The sequence below is a fragment of the Saimiri boliviensis genome, chromosome 18, assembly GCF_048565385.1.
Source record: "Saimiri boliviensis isolate mSaiBol1 chromosome 18, mSaiBol1.pri, whole genome shotgun sequence".
Lineage (NCBI taxonomy): Eukaryota > Metazoa > Chordata > Mammalia > Primates > Cebidae > Saimiri > Saimiri boliviensis.
This window is the reverse complement of record NC_133466.1, coordinates 9,604,295-9,610,725: the sequence shown is the minus strand read 5'-3', so window position 1 is coordinate 9,610,725 and position 6,431 is coordinate 9,604,295.

The following is a 6,431-nucleotide window of genomic DNA, read 5'->3' as shown; positions in this document are numbered from 1 at the left end:
TACACACCTGTAATCCCAGCTACTTGGGAGGCCGAGGCAGGAGAACTGCTTGAACCCAGGAGGTGGAGGTTGCAGTGAGCCAGGATAGTGGCACTGCACTCCAGCCTGGGTGACAGAGTGAGACTCGGTCTCAAAAAAACAAAACAAAACAAAATTTAAAAAAATCAGCCAGGCACGGTGGTGTGTGCCTGTAATCCCAGCTATTCGAGAGGCTGAGGCAGGAGAATCATTCGAACCTGGAAAGGGGAGGTTGCAGTGAGCCAAGATTGCACCACTGCACTCCAACTTGGGTGAAGGAGTGAGACTCGTCTAAAAAAATAAAATTAAATAAAAAAATTAAAAGAAAAACGAAAACAGCTTCTAGGACTCCCGTTCTTGGAACGAATGCATTAACCTCTGTTTTCAAGATGAAGAAGAAAGCCAAGCATGGGGACGCTATTCTGTACAGTGGGAAGATCTGAAGATTCAAACAGAAGGCACAAATTCAGGAGGCGCTCTACAAGCCTACAAAAATGTATATCCTGCAAAATTCGGGTTACCGATTTTGGAGAACATCTTTCTGAACCCAGCTTATGAAGTCCCCACCATCCACGACAAGGTGTGGAAAATCTGACAAAGACAATTAGAGAACTCCTAATCCTCTTTGGCCAACATGAACTGAAGCTTTAGAACAAAGTTCTAGGCCCCGCAAAAAAGTCTCCATGCAGCCTGTTGCCATTTTAATCCAAAACACACCATGGTTGTGGCATTGCAGTTGGGATGGAGTGACTATCGTCAGAATCAGGAGTAGCTGGATGAAAGGGCTTCAGACTTACTCCATAGCAGACTTTGTGTAGGTGATTTGAATCCTTAGGGTCACTTGAGATCAGTGCTATCAAGACCAGCTGTTAGAAGATCACAGTCTCCCAAGCAATTCTCCCTCACAAGAAACTTCATGCTAAGAGCAGAGTCCTCCCTGTCCAGATGGAAGACATTAGGCACTCACACGCAGAGCTCATCAGCTGCTGGCTTCAGCTTGAGCAAGAAGTCTTCAATGTCCCAGCAGGTGATACTTCACTACTGACTTGCTGTGCACAGATTTGATGCTACTCCATCAAGATGCACAGGCCAGGCTAGGTGTTGTGTGTCTCATACCCCTAGCACTATTGGGAGGCCAGGGCAGAAGGACTGCTTGAACCCAGGAGTTCAAGACCAGCCTGGGCAACACAGCAAGACCCCATCTCTAAAAAAACAAAAAACAAACAAACGAACAAAAAACAAAAAATTAGCCAGACACGGTAGCATGCACCCATAGTCCCAGCTACAAAAATTAGCTGTGCATGGTGGTGCGTGCCTGTAGTCCCAGATACTCAGGAGGCCAAAGAGGGAGGATCACTTGAGGTCAAGAAGTCGAGACTGCAGTGAGCCATGATTACACCACTGTACTCAGCCTGGGCAACAGAGTGAGACCCTGTCTCGAAGGAAAAAAAAAAAAAGCAGCAGCACAGACCAAGCAGAGCCCAAGAATAACCATTCTGACATTCATGGGTTCCACCTGTAATGGCTACTTCCCACATACAGAGGCACCAACGGTTCCCTCAGCCCAGGTCTCCATGCCAACCAGGCTCAAGTTTTAAACCCCAGAGATTAGGTTCTCCAGGGCACACGAGACACTAGGGATAAAACCTAGAGATACAGTCCAGGTCCCAGCTATGCTAGCTTCTCCCAAGGATTCTTCAGTCTTCCCTGCTTCCTCATTGTCAGGGTCCCTAATCCTATAAAGCAGGTTTCTTGTCGGCAGCATATATGGGTCTTGTTTCTTTATCCAGTCAGCCGCTCTATGTCTTCATTGGAGAACTGAGTCCATTCATGTTGTTTCATTACTGACAAGGAAGAACATGCTACTGCCATGATGTTGCTTGTTTCTGGTTGTTCTGTAACTCCTCTCTTCTTTTCTCACTGTCTTCCGTTGTGGTTAAGTGATTTCCTCTGGAAATATGTTTTAATTCATTACTTTTTATTGTTGGTGAATTTATTATAGGTTTTTGTGTTGTGGTTACCATGAAGCTTACAAAAACATCTTAGGCCAGGCAAAGGGCCTCATGACTGTAATCCCAACACTTTAGAGGACGAGGCAGGTGGATCACACAGTCAGGAATTTGGGACCAACCTGGCCAACATAGTGAAACACAGTCTCTACTAAAAATACAAAAACTGAACTGGGCATGGTGGCAGGCACCTGTCATCCCAGCTACTTGGGAGGCTAAGGCAGGAGAATCACTTGAACCCAGGAGGTGGAGGTTGCAGTGAGCCAAGATCGTGCCACTGTACTCCAGCCCAGGTGACAGTGCGAGACTCATTCTTAAAAAAAAAAAAAAATTTTTTAGAGATATGATGTTATTTTTTTAAAATGACAGCTTAGATCACAAAGAAACAAAAAACAAAGTTTACACTTTAACTCCATCCCTCCGACACACACATTTTGACTTTTAATTTTCTCATTTTATATATCAGATATTACCTCTTAACTGGTTGCTACAGCTATTATTATTTTTTGGTAGATGTGTCTTTTGGGCTTCATATGCGAGTGATGAGTGAACTGCACACCGTAATTATAGCATTAAAACATTCTGGGTTTGTCCATGTACTTAATTTTACTCGTGGGTTTTACACCTTTAATTGCTTTTGTTTTTCACATGAGTGTTTTTTCTTTCAGATTGAAGGACTCCCTTTAGCATTTCTAATTGCCACAGGTCTAGCGCGGTGAGTTCTCCCAGCTTTCATTCGTCTGTGTTCCATCTATTTCGGTAGACTCATAATTCAGTAGTGCTCATTAGCTTATCTTCACATGTAGTAGCTTTAAGGTTTTCGTCTTTCTTTGAGTCAGATTCTCTGCCTCCGACGTGATCCATGGCCATCCTTTCTGAAGTTACTAAAGCACATGTTAGGCTTGGCCTCAGCCAGCCTGCAGTGGTGCAGTGCATACCCAAGAGGCCCCTGCTCTTCACCGGCATCACACAGAGACATTGGAGTTGTCCCCAGGGGGTAACCTTGGTCTGGATCATTTTCTGTGTTGAAATTACATCATGGTCTGCCAGCGAACAAAGCCAGTATTATCTGTTGCTCTTTTTGAACAATGCCAAGTACCAGCCTATCCAAGCCTCCATCCTATTGCCAGCCAGTGTGGAAAGGCCTCATTGGCATTCAGCACCAGGTTGCCAAACCCTCAGGCAGCCCCAGCTGCCACCATACCTCAGCTGCCTGCCCTTTCACACAGAGAAGGGAGGGCAAGTGAGAGCTTGTGCTTCCCACCAAGGAAGCGGTTTATCAGGAAGTGGGAGAGGGAGAAGCTTAAGGGAAGAAGAGACTGGAAGTTTCCCTCTCCTCCAGTCCGTCACTCACAATCTCTGCAACCTTCAGAGCATGGCTCCTCTGTTCCTGGATGCTGAAGAGTTAGTGGGTGACTGGACATTGCCCAGTGAGCTCTTGGCCCTCTGCCAACTGCCCTCAGGAGGATCTGGGGCCTGCCAGCGTTAGCTCTAAAGGGATGCTGGGTTTTGGAAGATCCAGTTGGACTCAAGAAGATAAAATAAGAAACCCCAATTCTTTGGGGCTAAGCACTTGGATTTCTTTTCTTTTTCTTTTCTATTTATTTATTTAGAGACATGTTGTCACTCTGTTGCCTAGGCTGGAGTGCGGTGGCATGATCACAGCCGACTGCAGCCTCAACCTCCCAGGCTCAAGCAATCCTCCTGCCTCAGCCTCTTGATTAGCTGGGACTACCAGTGTGGGCCACCATGCCTGGCTAATTTTTGTAGGTTTGGTAGAGATGGGGTTTCGCCATGTTGCCCAGGCTAGTCTCAAACTCCTGAGCTCAAGCGATCCTCTTGTCTTGGCCTCCTAACATGCTGGGATGAGAGGCGTGAGCCACTGTGCCCGGCCTTCAGTTTTCTTTTTTTTTTTTTGAGACGGAGTTTCGCTCTTGTTGCCCAGGCTGGAGTGCAATGGCGCGATCTCGGCTCACCGCAACCTCCGCCTCCTGGGTTCAGGCAATTATCCTGCCTCAGCCTCCTGAGTAGCTGGGATTACAGGCACGCGCCACCATGCCCAGCTAATTTTTTGTATTTTTAGTAGAGACGGGGTTTCACCATGTTGACCAGGATGGTCTCGATCTCTTGACCTCGTGATCCACCCGCCTCGGCCTCCCAAAGTGCTGGGATTACAGGCTTGAGCCACCGCACCCGGCCTCAGTTTTCTTTTTAATTTTTTTTCTTTTTTTTTTTCTGAGACAGGGTCTCACTCTGACACCCAGACTGGAATACAGTGACATGATCTCAGCTCACCACAAACTCCACCTCCCAGACTCAAGTGATTTTCCTGCCTCAGCCTCCTGAGTAGCTGGAATTACAGGTGTGCACCACCACACCCAGCTAATTTTTGTATTTTAGTAGAGATGGGGTTTCACCATGTTGGCCATGCTGATCTCGAACTCCTGACCTCAAATGATCCACCCACCTCAGCCTCCCAAAGTGCTGGGATTACAGGTGTGAGCCACCATACCCGGCCCTCGAGTTTATTTTCTAGTGCTGGAGGCAGCATGTAAACATGAGATTTCTACTTGATTAATCTAACAGACCTCTGTGGTAGACTAAAAGAAATGCCAAAAACTTCTGTTTCTTATCCCCAGGAGCTGTGAAAATTATGTACATGGTAAAATAGTTAAATATTACCTTACATGGCAACATGGGATTGAGTGAAGGATTCTGAAGGCAGAGCTTAATCCCAGATCATCTGGCTCAGCCCTAACCAGAATCACAGGCATCCTTAGAAGGAGAAAAGGGGCAGAGGGAGTTTTTGCAGACTAACAGGAGAAAGCAATTTGAAGTTTAAAACCTGAAAGCCTAGCTGTAAGTTAAATCCATGGACTGGACTGAGAACTTGTCTTCCTGTTTGGCACACTTTCCTCTGATTGATCCCCACCCTTCTCACCTATTTTACACACACCTACCCTCTCCTAGTTGGCTGCCTACACTGCCAAGCCCACCTTTGAGTGGTGTCTTCACTTTAACCTTTTTCGCATACTCACAAACCAATCAGCACACAGTCCCCATTCTGAGTCCATAAAAGACCCCAGATCCAGCCACCTGGGAGTGGGGGGCAACTCTCCCACCTTCAAATAGGGGAACCAACCCCGAGTCCCCTCTCTGCTGAAAACTGTTTTCATCACTCAATAAAATTCTTCTCTGCACTCCTCATCCTTCAATGTCCTACATATCCTCATTCTTCTTGGATGCAGTACAAGAGCTCAGGAACCACCGAACTCAGCTACATGCTATAACACAGGCAAGCTGGGGCGCACCAGCACAGCCAAGTGAGGCCTGGGTGGGATATCGCTGGCCAGGGATCCCTAGCTTGCAACGTGACTGCAAAGAAAAATCTTACGTCAACCTATAGTCCCAGCTACTGGGGGAGCTGAGACAGGAGAATCGCTTGAGCCCAGGAGGTTGAGGCTGCAGTGAGCTGTGATTGCGCCACTGCACTCCAGCCTGGTGACAGAGTGACCACACCTAGCTTAGTCATTTATTTTTAGAATCCTTATCTCTTAAGGGAACATAATGAATTTTTTTTTTTTTTTTTTTTTTTTTTTGAGTCTCACTCTGTTGCCCAGGCTGGAGTGCAGTGTCGCGATCTTGGCTCACTGCAACCTCTGCCTCCTGGTTTCAAGTGATTCTCGTGCCCCAGCCTCTTGAGCAGCTGGGATCACAGGCCTGTGTCACCATGCCTGGATAATTTTTGTATTTTTAGTAGAGATGGGGTTTCCCTGTGTTGGCCAGGCTAGTCTCAAACTTCTGGCCTCAAGTGATCTGCCCACCTCAGCCTCCCAAAATGCTGGGATTACGGGTATGAGCCACTGCACCTGGCCCATAGTGAATATCTGTGGAGAAAATAAGATGTCTTTGGGTTCCCAGTGTTCCACTGACATAGTTGGTGGGCAGTAATTGAGCCAACATGCTGTGGAGTCTACTGGCTTTTTGTGAGATCGCCCAGAGGACCATAAGCACTGCTTTTCGTAGGTATTTTGAAAATAAAGTTCCAGAAAAGCAAAAGCTGTTTCAGGAGGATAATGGAAATCCAGTACAACTAAAGGGTGAAGTAGCTGATGCCCTCTTGCAATACTGGGGTTCAGGGTGCCCTCAGCTCCCCTGAGAGGATGTTTCTCCAGGTTCTTGGTCTCCTGCCCTCTCAACCATGAGAGAGGGGACCACGGCACAGTGCGCAGTAAATGCCAGACTCAAAAGCATTTGTAGAAAGTGATTTATTTAGAGAGAGAAAAAGGAGAAGGAGAGACAAACATCTAACTCTCGCACTGAGTGAGAGAAAGAAAAGCTGCTCTCACACTGAGAAGGGTCCCCAGAAGGGGAAAACCAGACCAGGAAAGCTTCTCTCACATT